Source organism: Pleurodeles waltl, chromosome 9, assembly GCF_031143425.1.
Source record: "Pleurodeles waltl isolate 20211129_DDA chromosome 9, aPleWal1.hap1.20221129, whole genome shotgun sequence".
Lineage (NCBI taxonomy): Eukaryota > Metazoa > Chordata > Amphibia > Caudata > Salamandridae > Pleurodeles > Pleurodeles waltl.
Window position 1 is genome coordinate 1,011,133,475 of NC_090448.1, and position 20,921 is coordinate 1,011,154,395.

At 51.0% G+C, this 20,921-nt stretch overlaps 1 protein-coding gene across 1 annotated transcript in view; it reads right to left on the reverse strand.

Annotated features, from left to right (window-relative positions):
- SEC23A (SEC23 homolog A, COPII coat complex component) overlaps positions 1-20,921 on the reverse strand; it is a 754,311-nt gene that overhangs the window by 558,039 nt on the left and 175,351 nt on the right. The window lies entirely within an intron of this gene.

Here is a 20,921-nt window from a genome sequence, read left to right on the forward strand (position 1 = left end):
CGAGTAGTGCTTGAGAGTTAGCGATGCGCCACTGGTTTGCAGCCTGTACTGCAACTCTCTTTCTGGCTGCATCGAACTTGCGGCTCTCTTTATCTGGGGGTGGTGCATCCCCAGATGTGTGGGAGTTGACTCTCTTGCGAGCTGCTCCTACTACGACGGAATCTGGTGGCAGCTGTGTGGTGATGAAAACAGGGTCTGTGGGAGGTGCTTTATATTTCTTTTCCACCCTTGGTGTTATTGCCCTACTCTTGACCGGCTCCTTGAAGATTTCCTTTGCGTGCCGAAGCATTCCTGGGAGCATAGGCAGGCTTTGGTAGGAGCTGTGGGTGGAGGAGAGGGTGTTGAATAAGAAGTCATCCTCGACTGGTTCTGAGTGGAGGTTTACGGTGTGGAACTCTGCCGCTCTAGCCACCACTTGTGAATATGCTGTGCTGTCTTCTGGTGGTGAGGGCTTTGTGGGATACGCCTCTGGACTGTTGTCCGACACTGGGGCGTCGTATAAGTCCCAAGCGTCTTGGTCCTGGTCACCTTGGCTCACGGTGGTGTGAGCCGGGGAATGTGATGGAGTTTGTGCTGGTGAAACGTTAGTTACAGGTGGAGGAGAGGGTGGCGGAGTTACCTTTTTCACCATTTTTGTTTGTGGTGCTTGGTCTGTTTGAAACTCCAGTCTCCTTTTTCTCCTAATAGGGGGAAGGGTGCTTATTTTCCCTGTTCCTTCCTGTATGAAAATACGTTTCTGCGTATGGTCCACTTCGGTGGATTGCAACTCTTCCTCAAATCTATGCTTTCGCATCTGAGAGGACAGTGATTGCTCCTCTGAATAGGAACCGGTAACTGGGTCGGTTGCGGGTCGTTTTGGCACCGAAACCCTGTCTGTACTCTTTTTCGGCTCCGAGGTGACTTTTTTCTTTTTTGGAGTCGAAACCTCTCAGCGTCGATCTTCCTCGGTGCCACTGTCTCGGCGTAGAGCCGTTTCGGCACCGCTATCTCGGCGTCGATCTTTTTTAGCAGCACTTTCTCGGTCCCGAGAAGGCTGCGTGCCGGTGTCTCGACCGGAGTCGGATGATCTCTGCACTGTTTCGGCCTTTTTCAGTGCCGATGGTCGGTCACCGAATTTATGGGTCGAGCCATGGCCTGGTGGCAGTGGCGTCCCCTGGGCCTTGTCACTTTTCTTGTGTGTTGTCTTCGACGTCTTACTCACAGTTCTTTGATCGTCAAATTCCTCGGAGTCCGATTCGTGGATCAAGAAGGTTTCTTCTTCCTCTTGTTCCTCGAACTCTCGGTGTACTGTCGGCGTGGACGCCATCTGAAGTCTTCTAGCTCGACGGTCACGGAGTGTCTTTCGGGACCGGAACGCACGACAGGCCTCGCAAGTCTCTTCACTGTGCTCAGGCGACAGGCACAGGTTACAGACCAAATGTTGGTCTGAATACGGGTATTTGTTGTGGCATTTGGGACAGAAACGAAACGGGGTCCGTTCCATCTGCGTTGTTTTACACGCGGTCGGGCCGACCAGGCCCCGACGGGGGATCGAAAGCTACCCCGAAGGGCACCGGAGCTCTTCAAACTTCGATGCAGTGTCGATTCTATCTAAGCCGATCCCGAACGCAACAATACCGACGTAATCTTCCGATAGTTAGCTAACTTTCCGTTCCGAAACTCGGAGCGACAGGAACACGTCCGAACCCGATGGCGGAAAGAAAACAATCGAAGATGGAGTCGACGCCCATGCGCAATGGAGACAAAAGGAGGAGTCACTCGGTCCCGTGACTCGAAAGACTTCTTCGAAGAAAAACAACTTGTAACACTCCGACCCAACACCAGATGGCGGGCTATGCACAACATGTGTATCTACAGCGACAGATGCCATCGAACACAGTTTTTAAGAAAACAGAGAATATCTATTTTAAAAGTGGACACTGCATTTTCAGAACAGTTTTAGAGATAAGTACACGACTTAAAGTTCCAGTCTCCGAGTTATAGGTAGTCCACCGTTGGGGGTTCAAGTCAACCCCAAACACTGACCACCAGGAACACAGGGCCGACAAGGTGCAGAGGTTGGGCAAAGTTGAGCAATTTTAACTTGGGCTCCTATGGAGACACGGGGTACTTGGAATTCGGTCTGCCAGGAAGTAAGTACCCATGGCTCGGAGGGCAGACCAGGGGGGATTAGAGGAGCACTGGAGGGGCCCAAAGTAGGCACTAATCCCACACCCTCAACGGCACTGGGACGGCCAGGTGCAAAGTGCAAACAGGGCATCGGGTTTCCAATGAAACTCTATTAGGGGACCCCAGGGGTCACTCAGGCGCTACAGGCGAGGTCTGGGGGGGATGGGGGGTGTATCGGGCACATTACCGGTCAGACAGGGAAGAGTGCTGTCTGTTGATCATCGCTGCACCGGGATTCGATTTCTCCAAGGCCTGGGGGCTGCGGTTGCTGTGGGTCCTTTGGCATCAGTTATCTTTCTCCAGGACAGTTGTGGTCAGGTAGGGTTCTCAGGATTCCCTCTGCGGGCATCTTTGTGGAGAGGTGGAGAGGTCAACCCATGGTGGGCACTTGGTCACAGGGTCCTCTCTGGTCGGTTGGGCCACCTGGGCTTGGGCCGTGGGCGTCTGGCGCAGAGTGGTTTAGGACTCACCTTTCTGGAGTGAGGTGGGAGTCCTTAAGAAGAGGTTTCTTCTTTTCTTCTTTGGACAAGGCCACTGTACACAGGAGTTCTTGATCCTCTGTGATGCAGGCTGTTCTGTGGAGGTTTTTCAGAGGTCGCTGGACCTGCAGGACGCGTCGCCTTTCCTCTGCAGGTTATTTGAAGCAGGAGACAGGCCAGTAGGGCTCGGGCCAAGTCAGTTGTTGTCTCCTTTCCTTCTCTGCTGGAGTTTCCTCTAAGCAGTCCTTTTTGTGAGGTCGTCAGGAATCTGACTAGCTTGGTTCACGGAGCCCTTAAATACAAGATTTAGGGACATTTTTAGGGGTCAGAGGGCAGTAGCCAATGGCTGCTGTCCCAGAGGGTGGCTACACCCTTACTGGGCCCACTCCCTTTGGGGACGGGGCACATTCCTAACCCTATTGGTCCCTGTCCTCCAAACCAAGATGGAGGATTCAGCCAGGAGAGGGTCACTTCAGCTCTGGACACCTTAGAGGTGGTCTTGGCTGTGGTGGTGACTCCTCCTTGTTTTTCCTAATTATCCCTCTGGACTTGCTGGCAAAAGTGGGGCTTTGTCCGAGGGCTGGGCATCTCCACTAGCTGGAGTGCCCTGGGGCATTGTAACATGACGCCTGAGCCTTTGAGGCTCACCGATAGGTGTTAAAGTTCCTGCAGGGGGGAGGTGTGAAGCACGTTCTTTCAGTGCGGGCTTTGTTTCTAGCCCCAGAGAGCACAAAGGCTACCCCCCATGGGGTAAGAAACTCACCTCTCAGTGGCAGGTTGGCACAGACCAGTCAGTCCGTCACTGAAGGATTAGGTCAAATACAGGGGGCATCTCTAACATGCCCTCTGTGTGCATTTTTTAATAAATCCAACACTGGCATCAGTGTGGGTTTATTATTCTGAGAAGTTTGATACCAAACGTCCCAGTATTCAGTGTAGCCATTATGGAACTATGGAGTTTGTTTTGACAAACTCCCTGACCATATACTTAATATGGCCAAACTGTACTTATAATGTCTAAGAATGGACTTAGACACTGTAGGGGCATATTGCTCATGCAACTATGCCCTCACCTGTGGTATAGTGCACCCTGCCTTAGGGCTTTAAGGCCTCCTAGAAGGGTGACTTACTTATGCTACAGGTAGTGTTTTGTGTGCACAGCACCCTCAGGGGGATACCATGTCGACTTTGCCTTTTTCTCCCCATCAACACACACAATCTGCAATGGCAGTGTGCATGTGTTAAGTGAGGGGTCCCCTAGGGTGGCACAACACAGCCTGCAGTCTTTAGGGACCTTCCCTGGTCACAGGTCCTTGGTATCACTGGTACCTTTTACAAGAGACCTATCTGATCTGTGTGCCAGGATTGTGCCAATTGTGGAAACAATGGTAACTTTTTAGTGAAAGAACACTGGTGCTGGGGCCTAGTTAGCAGGGTCCCAGCACACTCTCAGTCAAGTCAGCATCAATATCAGGCAAAAAGGTGGGGGTGGTATCTGCAACAAGGGACATTTTCCTACACTAAGGTACTTATACCTTATTCCAGGTCCAGGTATCCCACTATTAGTTTAATGTAGGCAGTGTCTAGAAGCCAGGCTCTCTAGAGGTAGCTGTGGATGAGCAGCCAAGGCTTATCTAAGAGACATACAAAGCTCATGCAAAACCACTGTACTCACACAGCACTTACACACATGAACGAAAACACTTAGGGGGTCATTCTGACCCCGGCAGCCAGGGTCGGCGGGAGCACCGCCGACAGACCGGCGGTGCCCCGCAGGGCATTCTGACTGCGGCGGTTCGGCCGCGGTCAGATGCGGGAAACCGGCGGTCTCCCGCCGGTTTCCCGCTGCCCTGCAGAATCCTCCATGGCGGCGGAGCGCGCTCCGCCGCCACGGGGATTCTGACACCCCCTACCGCCATCCTGTTCCTGGCGGGACTCCCGCCAGGAACAGGATGGCGGTAGGGGGTGCCGCGGGGCCCCTGGGGGCCCCTGCAGTGCCCATGCCAAGGCATGGGCACTGCAGGGGCCCCCGTAAGAGGGCCCCACAAAGTATTTCAGTGTCTGCTATGCAGACACTGAAATACGCGACGGGTGCCACTGCACCCGTCGCACCTTCCCACTACGGCGTCCTTGTGGGAAGGCTGATTTGCCCTGGGCTGGCGGGCGGCCTTTTGGCGGCCGCCCGCCAGCCCAGGGCAAATCCCAAAATACCCTCAGCGGTCTTTCGACCGCGGAGCGGTATTTTGGTGGGGGAACTTCGGCGGGCGGCGGAGAATCACCCCCTTAGTGTTACAAAAATAAAGGTACTTTATTTTTGGTCACACAATACCACAAAATACTAGGAGGTAAGTAATACGCTAATTATATACACTAGTAAACAGCAATAGTAAAACAGTAAATAGCATAGACAATGTTAGAAAAGAGTGCAAATGGAGTTAGACAATAGTGACCCTAAGGGGAGCCCAAAACATATGCTAATAAAATGGAATGCGAACACAAGACCCCCACTTACGCAAGTGGAATGTGCAGAGGGGAGCTAGGAGTCCTAAAAACCACAAAGGTAAGTAACAGTACCCACAGCGACCAGGAAAGCAGGAGTAAATCACCTGAATTCTCTTAAACCACCCAAAAGGAAGAAAAAGAAGAAAAGAAGACACCCAGGCCAGACTGCAAGAAACCATCGGTGGATTCCTGGAGAGGAAGACCTGTTGAGAGAGGAGACCAAGTCCAAGAGTCACAGTGGAGTAGGAGCTACCACCCACCCGGCTGTACTTGCAGGAGTTGGTCGACGGTGAGGAAGAACAGGTCAGCACTGCGGTCCTGGAGCCGGAGTACCTGAGGGATGCAGAAGATGTCCCACGCTGGAATGAAGATTGCAGACAGGTGTTGGTGCAGGAATTCCACTAACAAGCCTTGGAAAAGGCACCTTCACAGTTAGTGGGAAAGTGGTGTTGCTGGGACCAGCAAGGCCTAGGAGGACTAAACCCAGGAGGGGGAGTTAGCGGGGGGCTCTCAGCGACACAGACAGTCCACAGGAACGAAGGCAGCATCCACAGGAGTCCTACAGAAGGGGACACAGGAGTTGCAGAATGAAGAAGGGTCCCATGCAGCCGGGGAACCACGCAGAGGGCTGTGCGTCGCAGGAAGGAGTGCAGGAGGCTGGAGCTACTCTTAGCCTCAAGATCCCTTGGAGGAGATGCAAACAAGCCTTGGCAGCTATATGAAACATGGTGCACATGGGTACTGTCTTGCATGGGAGGCCAAAGGCTTACCTCCACCAAAGTTGGACAGCTGGCAGAGAGGACCAAGAGGACTACTCCGGACCGCCACCCGTGATGCAGGAGCTACACAGCTCAGGATGAGTGGAGATCCATGCAGTCAGTCATCGTTGCAGCAGGTGCCTGGGGATGCAGGAGAGTGACTCCTTGACTCCAAGGGAGATTGCCTCTTCCTTCTCGTGCAGACTGAAGACTTCCCACCCTCAGAGGGTGCACAGCTGGGGAAATGTTGCAGAAGCCGGAAGGAGCCGTAGAAACAATGTTGCAAGAAAAGTCTTCTGGGGGGGGGGGAAGGGGGGTCAGTTCCTTGAGGGTCCAATCGCAGGTCCAGTGGCTATGTTCGAAGTGGAGGTTGCAGGAGTCCTGCTGGAATCTTGCAAGCAGAATCCGAGGACCCACCCACGAGAGAGAGACCCTAAATAGCCTTGAAAGGGAGATTTGCCACCTAGCTAGGTAACCACCTATCAGGAGGGGCTCTGATGTCACCAGCCTGACTTGGCCACTCAGATGCTCGCAGAGGTCCCTGACAACCTTGGATTCAAGACAGCAGACTCCAGGGGCCCTCTGGAGGAGCTCTGGGCACCACTCCTGGGGTGATGATAGACAGGTAAGTGGCCAAACCCCTTCCCATTGTCCAGATTCGAGCCAGAGCAGGGACTGGGGTCCGTGAACCGGTGTGGATTGGTTTATGCACAGAGGGCACCAAATGTACAAGTTACTTACCTTAGGTAATGATATATCTGGTAGAGACATAGGGGGTCATTACGACCAACCGCCGTGCGGCCGCACTCACGCGGCCCCCATTATGACATTCCCGCTGGGCCGGCGGGGATGAGGCCGCAACATAGGAGCCGGCGGTGTTGCGGCTGTGCGACGGGTTCAGTTGCACCCGTCGCGCTTTTCACTGTCTGCTATGCAGACAGTGAAAAGCTAGACGGGGCCCTGTTAGGGGGCCCCTGCACTGCCCATGCCAGTGGCATGGGCAGTGCAGGGGCCCCCAGGGGCCCCAGGACACCCCTTACCGCCACAGCCTATTCCTGGCGGTGCAAACCGCCAGAAACAGGCTGGCGGTAGGGGTGTCATAATCCCCAGGGCAGCGCTGCTTGCAGCGATGCCCTGGCGGATTATCACCGCCGGGGCTAAAATGGCGGGAAACCGCCAGCCCCGGCGGTGCGACCGCGGCGCTTCCGCCGCGGTCGTAATAGGGCTGGAAGTATCGCCAGCCTGTTGGCGGTGCTTCCGTCCTTTTAGCCCTGGCGGTCTCGGACCGCCAGGGTCAAAATGACCCCCATAGTCTAGTTGTAGATTCCTTACCTTTGACTTTACCCAGGCGTCAGACTGGATCTGGAGAATTTTTCTTCGAGGAGTGTGCCTGCCTGCCGCTAGGTGGCGTCGGTCGACTCCGCGGGCATCATGGTTGAACTGATGACGTTGCAGTCGTACATAGGCAGCACCCAGGCGCACTGACATCAGTTTCTTTTCACGGCTTTCCATGCCAGTAGCGCAGAGCCGTGAAGAACACTGAGAATGATGAACCAAAACTAGGGCCCTTAGAGGTGTTGCGTAACATCATTATCCTAATGAGACTACTGGATTTGGGCGGCAGAATCACTTGCACTGTGGGGGACTGAGTCCGAACCCACTACAGGCAACACCTGTCGGCATAATCCGGGTTTTGTTCCGGCTAACTAGCAGTGCCTCATCTACACCCAAGAGCAGGGATGACTGGGAAACTGAACGAATGACACAATTGACTACTCAGGGAAATCGTGGTCACTCAGATCACATCCGTTTACCTCAGTTACATTAGTCTCACATATGCAAGGATAATCAGAGGCAGAATATAGTTCAGTAAGCTTTTATTGAAGTAACTGCATCTTAGATAATAAAGCATGTATTGCAATAACTAGGATGATGAAGCATGACAGGATTAAAATTGTGGCAAAGAGAGTGAAACATAAAAATAACACTATCATATTGTCACTACGATCTTGGAGAATAGCTCCTACCTAGGCTATGTTAGAGCACAGCATGTTAAGCTCTAATTCTGCCCTTCAGGGTCCCCTGGGAAGACATCATCCCTCATACATGAGCAAGAGGCCTGTAGTCTACATAAGCAGCTGCAGCAAAGCACTCAGCAATCAGCATACAGTTGTGGTCATCTGACTGGAATCTCCCTCTAACGTACATGGGTCAAAGTAGTGTTTTTTATAATAAAACAGCTGATGTTCAAAGAAAGGATCCCCACGTAAGAGTGTGTATGTTTCTGTGAACATTAGAGACAAAGAGGACCACGTTTGCCGGCAACCTATCTTACTGCAACCTTGAGAAAAGCACAGAGTGAAAGAAATGTCTTGTTTATGAACGAAGTGCTGGCCTAGGCAAAGAACAGCTAGATGGAGAAAATATAACAAGACTGCAAATGTGGCTATTGTTACAATAATAGATCAAAGCTGAATAAAATATGTCTAGGTTAAAGTGCACAGCGGCAGGCCTAGTTTGCTAAAACAACATGTATGAAGCTATAACTAAAATGGCTACACAACAGAGGGAAGTACCTGTCCCTAGAAATAAGTTTGCAGTGCGGGGAGGATGGGCGGGTCAGTAAGGAATTTGCAGCTAGAATATGTCTCTACCAGATATATCGTTACCAAAGGTAAGTAACTTGTACATCTGATAGAGACTTCTAGTTGCAGATTCCTTACCTTTGAATAGATACCCGAGCACTACCATCCCTGGTGGTGGGCTGCCAACTAAGATCACACCAAAAAATCCTGCAGGACCAAATGGCCAAAATAGCCGTCCCTGCAGGCCTGACTGTCCAGGAAGTAGTGCTTGGTAAACGTATGTAAGATTGCCCACAATGCGGCCTGGCAGATATCCAGGACTGGAACTCCTCATGCTAACGCTGTGGTAGCAGCAGTGGCTCTGGTTGAATTCGCACGCAAACCCTCAGGGGGTTGCTTTTACGCCAAAGCGTAGCACATCTTGATGCAGAGGACTACCATCGTGAGATGGTCGTCTTCTGCACCGCCTTCACTTTCTTGGTACCCAGAAATCCCACAAAGAGTTGATCACCCAACCAAAAATCTTTGATAGAATCTAGATAGAACGCCAATGCTCTTTTTGGATCCAGATGGTGGATTCTCTGCTCCTCATGTGAGGGATGTGGGGGTGCCTAAAAAGTAGGCAAGGTGATAGACTGGCCTACATGAAAAGGCGTTACCACTTTGGGAAGAAAAAGCCCTGGTACAAGGTACCACTGTCAGGATGCACTGCTAGGGATGATGGCTGCTAAGAAAAAGCCCAAAGCTCACTTACTCTGTGAGCAGAGGTGATGGCAATAAAAAAAAATGTTTTAAGTGTTAACAGCCATAAAAGACAATTGCGGAGCAGCTCGAAAGGGGTGCACATGAGGTATGTGAGGACCAAGTTTAAATCCCACTAGGGCAAGATGAATGGAACGGGTGGAAACATATGAGTGAGGACTTTAGGAAACCTCCCAACAATGAGAGATTTGAAAAGAGAAGGTTGGTCTGGTAGCTGTAAGAAGGCAGATATGGCCGACAAATATCCCTTGAGGATGCCCAGAGTAGAGCCCTACTGGGCAAGAGAGAGAATAAAGTAGAGAACCTCTGAGAGGGGTGCAGAGAGTGGAATCAACAGATTTGTTGATACACCATGCCACAAATTTCTTCCAACGACAGGTGTATACCATTTTGGTGGAGGGACTCCTGGCTGCCAAGATGACATTACAGACTTCGGGTGGAAGGTCAAAACCCATCAATTGTTGCCGTTCAATCTCCACGCAAGGAGGCAGAGACTGGACAGGTTTGGCTGGATAACCGTCTCCTGCTGTTGCGTTAGAAGATCCTCCCGAAGTGGCAGTCTGATCGGAGGATTGATGGCTGTTCTCAAGAGCTCGGGATACCAGACTCTTCATGCCCAGTCTGGAGCTACCAAGATTACTTGGGCCTGGTCTTGCCTGATCTTCTTCAGAACTCTGGGCAGGAGTGGTATTGGTGGAAAGGCGTACATGAGGCCTAAGTTCCACTCATGACGAAAAGCGTCCAGTGTGGGATTTATAAAAAAATGCACACAGAGGGCATCTTAGAGATGCCCCCTGTATACCAGTCCAATTTCTAGTGTTAGGCTGACCAGTTCCTGCAAGCCTGCCACAACCAGACAGGTTTCTGGCCACATAGGGTTAGTGCCATTGTCACTCTGTGGCCAGGAAAAAAGCCTACACTGGGTGGATTTGCTTCTCAACATCCCTCGCAGGAACTGTAACACCTGGCGGTGAGCCTCAAAGGCTCAAGCCTAGTGTTACAGCGCCCCAGGGCACTCCAGCTAGTGGAGATGCTCGCCTCTCAGGACACAGCCTCCACTTTTGGCGGCAAGTCTGGAGGAGATGAGAAAAACAAGGAGGAGTCACCCACCAGTCAGGACAGTCCCTAAAGTGTCCTAAGCTGAGGTGACCCCTGCCTTAAGAAATTCTACATCTTGTTTTGGAGGATTCCCCCAGTAGGAATAGTGACCTCTGAGGACTGACTTGCACCTAAAGGACCAAGAACCTCCAGAGGACAGCAGCTCTGTCCAAAAACAACAACAAGAAACCAACTTTAAAGAGACTCTCGCCTCACTCCGGAAGCGTGAGTCTTCATTTTCTGCACCCGACACCCCCGGCTCGAGTTCAGGACAACGAACACCGCAGAGAAGACTCCCAGGCAACTTCAATGATGTGGACACCCTGAGTCGACGTCCCTGCAACCCCAGAGACGCCTGGAGAGAGGATCCAGAGGCTCCCCCTGACCAGGACTGCCTGGTAACAAAGGAACCCGACCCCTGGACCAAGCTCTGCACCCGCAGCCCCCAGGACTGGGAGGAACCACCTACCGGTGCAAGAGTGACCAGCAGGCAGCCCTAATCCTCGCCCAGTCGGTGGCTGGCCCGAGAAGCCCCCCCTGTGCCCTGCCTGCATCACCGCCTCCCCCCCTCAGGTCCCTCCATTGCTTTCAATGAAAAACCAGACACCTACATTGCACACTGCACCCGGCCGCCCCTGTGCCGCTTAGGGTGTATTTTGTGTGCTTGTGTGTGTCCCCCCTCAGTGCTCTCCAAAACCGCCCTGATCTGCTCCCCGAGGACACAGGTACTTCCCTGCTAGCAGACTGGAACCGGAGCACCCCTGTTCTCCATAGGCGCCTATGTTATTTGGGCCCTCCTTTGGCCTCTGCACCTGACCGGCCCTATGTTGCTGGTGCTGAGGGTTTGGGGTTGCCTTGAACCCCCAACGGTGGACCGCCTATGCCCAGGAGACTGAACTTGCAAGCGCTTTACTTACCTGAGAAACTAACCAATACTGGGCCTCATTATGACCCTGGCGGGCGGCGGAGGCCGCCCGCCAGGATGCCGCCCTCCATAATACCGCTCCGCGGTCAGAAGACCGCGGAGGGTATTATGAGTTTTTCCCTGGGCTGGCGGGCGGTCTCCAAAAGACCGCCCGCCAGCCCAGGGAAAAACTCCCTTCCCACGAGGATGCCGGCTCGTAATCGAGCCGGCGGAGTGGGAAGGTGCGACGGGTGCTACTGCACCCGTCGCGTATTTCACTGTCTGCTACGCAGACAGTGAAATACTAGCGGGGCCCTCTTACGGGGGCCCCTGCAGTGCCCATGCCATTGGCATGGGCACTGCAGGGGCCCCCAGGGGCCCCACGACAATCCCTACCGCCATCCTGTTCCTGGCGGGCGAGCCGCCAGGAACAGGATGGCGGTAGGGATTGTCAGAATCCCCTCGGCGGCGCAGCGAGCTGCGCCGCCTTGGAGGATTCTTACGGGCAGTGGAAAACCGGCGGGAGACCGCCGGTTTTCCCGTTCTGACCGCGGCCAAAGCGCCGCGGTCAGAATGCCCAAGGGAGCACCGCTGGCCTGTCGGCGGTGCTCCCGCCCCCGTTGGCCCTGGCGGTTCTCTACCGCCAGGGTCATAATGAGGCCCACTGTGTCCACTTTGAAAATAGCTTATTGCCATTTTTTCCAAAACTGTGTATACCATTATTTTAATTCAAAGTTCCATACTTACCTGTGTGAAGTACCTTACAATTTATGTACGTACCTAAATTCTGAATCTAGTGGCTCTAAAATAAATTAAGGTAAGACTATTTTTCTATATAAACACCTATTGGCCTGGAGTTAAGTCTTTTGAGTGTGTGTGCTCATTTATTGCCTGTGTGTGTACAACAAATGCTTAACACTACCCTCTGATAAGCCTACTGCTCGACCACACTACCACAAAACAGAGCATTAGTATTATCTCATTTTGCCACTATCAACCTCTAAGGGGAACTCTTGGACTCTGTGAACACTATCTCTAACTTTGAGATATTATATACAGAGCCAACTTCCTACACCAAGGATCTCCCCACTGCTGAAAGAGACCTTGCGCCACCTCCGGATGGAGACGTCATACGTGATCGGCTATACATCGACGGCTGAGTTAGTCTGCTCTAGCATTCAGAGAGCCCGCCAGATGTTGAACCACCAGGGAAATGCCCTGGCGTTCCAGCCATGTCCTAAACCAAAGAGCCTATTGACAAAGGGTCCACAACCCCACTCCGCCCTGTTTGTTGGAATTCCACATGGCGGTGGTGTAGTCGGTGAACACCTGCACCACTTTCCCTTTGACAGAGGGAAGGAATGCTTTCAGTGCAAGTCAGATCGTCCAGAGCTCCAAAAGGTTGATGTGGAGTCCGGACTCTGCCAGAGACTAGAGGCCTCCGATCTCCACCTCCCACTGTGGCCACCCCATCCCAGGAGTGATGCATCTGTGTAAGGAAATGCCTCCTTGGCATGGTTACCCCCTAACATTTTGCCTTTGCTGATGCTAAGTTATGATTTGAAAGTGTGCTGGGACCCTGCTAACCAGGCCCCAGCACCAGTGTTCTTTCCCTAAACTGTACCTTTGTCTACACAATTGGCACAACCCTGGCACTCAGGTAAGTCCCTTGTAACTTGTACCCCTGGTACCGAAGGCCCTGATGCCAGGGAAGGTCTCTAAGAGCTGCAGCATGTCTTATAAGACCCTGGGGGCCCCTCACTCAGCACATGCACACTGCCTCTCAGCTTGTGTGTGCTGGTGGGGAGAAAATGAGTAAGTCGACATGGCACTCCCCTCAGAGTGCCATGCCAACCTCACACTGCCTGTGGCATAGGTAAGTCACCCCTCTAGCAGGCCTTTCAGCCCTAACGCAGGGTGCACGATACCACAGGTGAGGGCATATGTGCATGAGCACTATGCCCCTACAATGTCTAAGCAAAACCTTAGACATTTGTAAGTGCAGGGTAGCCATAGGAGTATATGGTCTGGGAGTTTGTCAAACACGAACTCCACAGTTCCATAATGGCTACACTGAAAACTGGGAAGTTTGGTATCAAACTTCTCAGCACAATAAATGCACACTGATGCCAGTGTGCAATTTATTTTAACATACACCCAGAGGGCATCTTAGAGATGCCCCCTGAATACCTACCCAACTTCTAGTGAAGGCTGACCAGTTTCCGCCAGCCTGCCACACACCAGACATGTTGCTGGCCACATGGGGAGAGTGCCTTTGTCACTCTGTGGCCAGGAACTAAGCCTGTACTGGGTGAAGGTGCTTCTCACCTCCCCCTGCCGGAACTGGAGGCTCAAAGGCTCACACCATGTTACAGTGCCACAGGGCATCCCAGCTAGTGGAGATGCCCGCCCCTCCGGCCACTGTCCCCACTTTTGGTTGCAAGGCTGGAGGAGATAATGAGAAAAAAACAAGGAGGAGTCACCCACTAGTCAGGACAGCCCCTAAGGTGTCCTGAGTTGAGGTGACCCCTGCCTTGAGAAATCCTCCATCTTGAGTTTGGAGGATTCCCCCAATAGGACTAGGGATGTGCCTCCCCCTCCCCACAGGGAGGAGGCACAAAGAGGGTGTAGCCACCCTCAAGGACCGTAACCATTGGCTACTGCCCTCCCAGACCTAAACACACCCCTAAATACAGTATTTAGGGGCTCCCCAGATCCCAGGAATTCAGATTCCTGCAACTTGAAGAAACAAGAAGGACTGCTGACATACAAGCCTGCAGAATAGGAGGAAGACAATGACTGCTTTGGCCCCAGCCCTACAGACCTGTCTCCAACTTTGTAAACCTGCTCCAGTGACGCATCCGACAGGGACCAGCAACCTCTGAAGCCTCAGAGGACTGCCCTGGACTAAAGGACCAAGAAACTCCTGTGAACAGCGGCCCGGTTCAAAACCAGCTACTTCTTTGCAACAAAGAAGCAACTTTAAAGACTGCGCGTTTCCCGCCGGAAGCGTGAGACTTCACACTCTGCACCGACGCCCCCGCTCGAGATTCAGAGAACAAACACCTCAGGGAGGACTCCCCGGCGACTGCGAGCCCGTGAGTAACCAGAGACGACCCCCCTGAGCCACCACTGCGACGCCTGCAGAGAGAATCCAGAGGCTCCCCCTGACACGACTGCCTGTAACAAGGGACCAGACCCCTGGAACCAACACTGCACCCGCAGCCCCCAGGACCTGAAGGAACCGAACTTCAACGTAGGAGCATTCCCCAGGCGACCCTCTGCCTAGCCCAGGTGGTGGCTGTCCCGAGAAGCCCCCCTGTGCCTGCCTGCACCACTAGAGTGACCCCCGGGTCCCTCCATTGTTTCCTATCTGAAACCCGACGCCTGCTTTGCACACTGCACCCGGTCGCCCCTGTTCCGCTGAGGGTGGGTTTTGTGTGCCTATTTGTGTCCCCCCCCAGTGCTCTACAAAACCCCTGTGGTCTGCCCCCGAGGATGCAGGTACTTACCTGCTGGCAGACTGGAACCGGAGCACCCCTGTTCTCCATAGGCGCCTATGTGTTTTGGGCACCTCTTTGACCTTTGCACCTGACCGGCCCTGAACTTTGAGGTTGCCTTGAACCCCCAACGGTGGGCTGCCTATGCCCCAGAACTGAGACTTGTAAGTGTTTTACATACCTCCTAATCTAACCTTTACTTACCTCCCCCAGGAACTGTTGATTTTTGCACTGTGTCCACTTTGAAAATAGCTTATTGCCATTTTTACAAATACTGTACATGATATTGTTTTCCTTCAAATTTCCTAAAGTATCTAAGTGAAGTACCTTACATTTAAAGTGTTTACTGTAAATCTTTAACCTGTGGTTCTTAAAATAAACTAAGAAAATATATTTTTCAATATAAAAACCTATTGGCCTGGAGTGAGTCTTTGGGTGTGTGTTCCTCATTTATTGCCTGTGTGTGATAAGCCTACTGCTCGACCACACTACCACAAAATAGAGCATTAGAATTATCTACTTTTGCCACTATCTTACCTCTAAGGGAACCCTTAGACTCTGTGCACACTATTTCTTACTTTGAAATAGTACATACAGAGGCAACTTCCTACAATCTGTCACTGCTATGAGATCTGGTAGGGGACGGGAGAGGGATCTGCCCTTGACCCAATGTGGATTTGACAACCACCACTGCAGGTCTTTCGCAGTTCCCTCCGAGATCTGAACCATGTCGGAGAGATTCCCTGATGCTACACCCATTTGAACTTCAGGTCCCACTGCAGAGCCTGCATTTGCCATCTGACATGTTGGACCAGCAGGATGCAGGCGGCCACGAGGCCCAGCAGCCTCAGAGTCATTCTCACCAAAATCCAGGACAGAGGCTGAAACTTCAGTATCATAGCCCAAATATCCTGGACTAGCTTTTTGGGAGGATAAGCCTGAAACTGCACTGTGTCCAGAACAGCTCCAATCAAAGGGAGTGTCTGAGAGGGAGTCAGGTGTGACTTCAGCATGTTGACAGTGAACCCCAGCAAATGCAGGATGTTCGCCATAGTCTGGAGGTGGGAGACGACTTTCCGGGGTGTATCCGCCTTCAACAGCCAGTCTGGAAGACTGGGACCCGTAACCTGCACAGATGAGCTGCAACCACTACCATCACTTTTGTGAACACCCCAGGGGCACTGTTAGGGCCAAAGGGTAGCATGGTGAACTGAAAGTGCTTGTGACCTACCACAAATCATTGGTAACGTCTGTGGGTCGGCAGGACAGGAATATGGAAACAGACTTCCTGCAAGTCCAATGTAACCATCCAGTCTTCAGGGTCCAGGGCAGAAAGGACCTGAGCCAGGGTTAACATCTTGAACTTCTTCTTGAGGAAGAGCTTGAGGGACCGGAGGTTTAGGATAGGGTGATGACCCATGTCCTTTTTGGGCACCAGAAAGTAGCGGAAATAGCACCATGACCTACTTCTGGAGCAGCGACCCTCTCTATGGCTTCCTTGGCCAGGAGAGCCTTGTCATCCTCACGGCCAAATGATCCTCCGACAGGTGATCAAATGATGGTGGCATGGCTGGAGAAGAAGTCTTGAAGGGGAGGGAGTAGCCCCATCGGACGATCTGTAGAACCCACCTGTTTGTGGTAATGGATTCCCTGTGGAGCAGATGATGGTGAATTCTGCCACCAACTGGTCCCGGATGTCCCAACGGACTTGGAAGATTTTGAGGCAGAGGAGGGGGTTGGGGGGGTGAGGGTGGACTGGGCGTCCCGCTGACTCCCTGATCCACGAGGTCGGTGGTTCCAGCATCCGTGCAGGGGCTGTGCAGCATGCTCGGGTTGGTGGCAATAGACACGGGTGGGTGCCCCTTTCGTAGCCGCGAAAGGCGGACTAAAGGGGGGGGGGGCGGGGAGCAGCTGCGAGGCCAAGGGACCGAGCCGTAGCCCGGGAATCCTTAAAGAGTTGAGCGCTGAGTCCATCTTGTCTCTGAAGAGACGAGTGCCATCAAAGGGCATGTCCATCAAAGATTGCTGAACATCCTCCGAAAAGTCAGATATCCTCAACCAGGCTTGGCGTCTCAGTACCACCGTTGATGCAAACGATCTGCCTGGTGAGTCGGTGTTATCCAATCCACAACGGATCATGAGCTTGGCTGCGTCTCTCCCATCTGTCATGGCCTGGGAGGGAACATTCCGGGCCTCTTCCGGAACTTGGGGCAGCACTTGCAAGACCGTAACCAGAGAGTATGGGGATAGCAGCGCAAAAGGCATGCAGTGTTCACAGACCGCAGCGCTAGAGTGGCAGAAGAAAACAATCTTCTTCTCTAAGTTGTCCAGTCTTTTTGATTCCCTTTCCGGGGGAGCGGTAGGGAATGCGCTAGAGGATGAAGAAGCATGGATGACAAGTCTCTCAGGCGTAGGGTGTTGGGTAAGGGAATTTGGGTCATTCGGCGCAGGCCGAAGGCAGCAGGCAATCGTCCTATTCACAGGAGCCTCTGTCATGGGTTTGGACCAGGACCCCAGTAGGACGTCCGTAAGTGCTTCCTTGAAGAAAATATAGGGTTCCGAGTTGAAGCACTTCGGTCAGAAGGTTAGGCCGGACCTCCGCCGAAGGAACCTCGAGGTTCAAAACCTCAGCTGCCTTTCTCACCACTATAGAATAAAACGCTCCCTGTATCTATTAGCTCATCTGCCCTACGGATAGGATGAGCATCAGTTTTTGTGACAGTGTTGAGCCCTCAACACAGAAGCTCATCTCCCTTTTCCCATTTTGAGAGTGAGGATTTGGAACCCAGGGGCTGTCCGAGCGCTCAGTGAGTCCTAGGTACAGCATCTTTTGCACCTCTGCTTTGATGCAGTCTCTAACATGGTTAGGTTGCCTGTAAAATGTACTTTTGATAGGCAAGCTGTCCCCTATATCAATGGTGTGTTCACACCATGTTGTCTGACCAGTTGTCACAGAAAACAGTTCTGAGAACTGCCCTCGGAGATTCCTGCAGTCTTCTTTAAGAGATTCAGCAGGGACAACCCCATCCATTGAACATCAGTTGTAGTGTTGGAGAAGAGGTCAGAGAGAGGGTCACTCTCTTCTTCCTGTCCCTCATTAGTGATCACGAGCAGGGTCATGTCAGCCCTGTCATAGTAAGGCGGTTCACATAAAGCACAATGAGGGGGCTTCTAGGAGTGCCAAGGTCCACCAAGTAGGTGACCTCACCCTTATTCTCCACTATGGTGTGGGGGGGCACTCCTCTTGTTTTGGCCTACTCTTATGCTTTTTTCCATCCAACCATGGTGGAGCCAGATAAAGGGAACAAGTCCAAAAATGTAGTGAAGCATTCTCAGTCCATGGGACTGGGATGCTGATGTTTGCTATTTCTGATTCAGTGAGCAACTTAATATATCAACTACAGGATACACACTCTTGTGTGGCTAAGGCTATTTTGACAAAGGTATGTTGAGTGAAAGATTTTATTCAATTCCAAAAACTTTGGGAGCATGTACTCTCCACAGACCACGATGATACCATCCAATGAGCTGTGGGTTTATGATTCTGCTATGTTCGTTCTTTATATGTATGAGATATAGTGCAATCATGACTGCACTCCTGCCAACCTCAGAGTGGTGCTAGACAAATACTTTGTTCTTAAATTCATCTTTAGGCTCGAGTTGTGAGGGTTAAGAAGCTCCATTTGTTTTGGATTATCTGACTTAGAATGGGATCTGTTAAGATGGACATGTGGGCTTTCTTTTGCACAAGTGTATCCTTACAGGGTCATCAGGCCCAAGCTATTCTGGATGTTCTTCTCTTCATTCACCCTACTGTCCTCTTTATCTAGGATTATACTTCTTTTTTTGTGAATATATATGTGTGTGTGTGTATATATATATATATATATATTTTTTTTTGTTTATGCACTTTTGAAAACTTTGAGAGCACAAGATTTTTTGCATATTGCCCCGAAATCTGTGCCGCCAAAAGGAGACCACCCCCTCTACTATTTTCTTATTTAAATTATTGTAAAATTAAATTTTTTCATGGGGGGTAACCTTACCACCCTATTTCGTTACCCACCATTAATCCCTAAAGATATCCTGATCACCCCTTGCCCCTACCCAGCTTTAAACCTTCAAAAATACCCTTACCACCCTAAACCCTAAAAACACCCTTAGCACCCTATACCCCTACTTAACATTAAACCTGCAAAACACTTACCTCCATACCCCTATCCACCTGTAAAGTCCAAAAATACAATTTCCACCCAATACCCTTACTCACCCCTAAACCCTAAAAACACCCTTCCTACCCAATACACACAAAACCCACCCACCCATATATACACGCTTACCATAAATAAACAAAAATACTTACCTTTCATTGTAAAGGCATGTGTGGTAAAGGCATATTCATGGTAAAGGCATAATCGTGGTAAGGTCACCTAGTTATAAAGGCTGTCTCCCCTAACCTCATAGTCTGAGGTTATGCATTTCATTTGAGGTCAGTTTCCTCAAACTGGGCTCTATTCCTTGACTGACCCCTTACAGTTGATATTGTTTGTTTGTCTCTCAACTCTTTGAGGTGCAATGGCCTCCCAGTAAAAGCAATGTGATTTCAAATAACCCCTCTTCTGTTATCCCTATTCTTTTTTTCTTGTGCTTCTTTACTCACTACCACAACTGAAGGGGCACACCCATCCTCATTTTTAACAGCGGACAGGTGGAGACTACAGTCTCATGAAACAAATCCTGGGAGGTTCTTTGGAGGATTATCACGAGCAACCATTACTGGCTCACTCTCATATTTGAGCTCCCTTCCATTCTCATGCACTCACGTCTTTCTCTCCCTCCTCCTTGTACTTCTCTATAGAATGTGCTGCATGGGGCAATTGTGAGAAGTGGGCTATCAACTTCTGTTAAAGAGTTTCTGACTAGCCAACGTCCACCCACTGGTGGAATCACAAGGTCCTTAGTAACCAGTTCACTGACATTTCAAGCTTCCATGATGGCCCTGGGGGTCAGTGATGCTGCATCCATACGTAAAAATAAATGGGAATTTAATTTTACAGGTCTAACACAACTTATTTGACTCAAATGCCTTGTAAAACTCAGGCCTGGACACATGATGCACCCGCCAATCTGTGTGTGCACCAACACTTTGCATTACACTGGATATAGGGTCAAGTGCTAATCACAAGTACTCTCCTTAATCTTGCCCTGCGTGTTTCCGAAAGCTTTGGTCCTGTGAGTGATTAACATGCACATCAGCACTCCGGCTGCGGAAATGTTGAACTTTAGTGCACTGGGGCAGTCAAGTGTTGCTGCTGGGCTCCATCCATTGCCCATAAATGCAGAACTGTCTGGCCTCTAAGGCAAGAAAGAGACCTGGAACGTGAGACCTCAAACCTAGGTGCTGCAGAACCATCCAACAAGCTGCATGTGATGCACACATCTGCAATAGATGTGTGTGCTCCTGTGTGCAACCAGTTCTGTCAGCATTTCTCCATGGCACTCCATTCCTGGGCAAACTCTTTGGAAGTCGACAAACTTGACAGAGAACAAGTCGGTGCCAAGGCCTGTCTCAACGTCAGCTGGTCCTCTGATCATTTGTAATGTCATATCTAATGATGACAATGCTGTTATCTTTTTTCCTTGGATCTTCCTTCTCTAGAGCCCCTTATGAGAGAAATCACAGGCACAGTGTAGGGAGCCCCATCTCTACCATGCTGTCACTATTTCTTCCTCTCCTATTGGGCTTTCAGCTCTTCCAACTGTTCACTCAGGTGAATCTCTTCTCATCCATAAGTGCTTTTTTTGTCTTTTTTATTTTTATTTTTACGAAATTCAGAACCGGTTACTGAGTGAGTGTCATGGGTCCATTTTAGTCTTGTCAGGGCACATATATTTTAGTTTAGCTGAGGCATGCGGCCTGTGCCCTTTTTCCCAGAAAACAAATTCTGTTTTCATGTATTCATTTTAGAATAGCCTGCTTTTCAGCTGCAATGTTTTATTTTCATAATCAGTTGTCATTTAGCGAAAGGGTTTTTATCATTGTAATGCATCACATTTTTTATTGTGTTCCTTGCCCCAGGACTGACAAGTACAGAATGAGAACAGCACACAATAATGTTTGGTACTGCCACCACAAGATTGCGTGAATAATCTAACACTTAGGC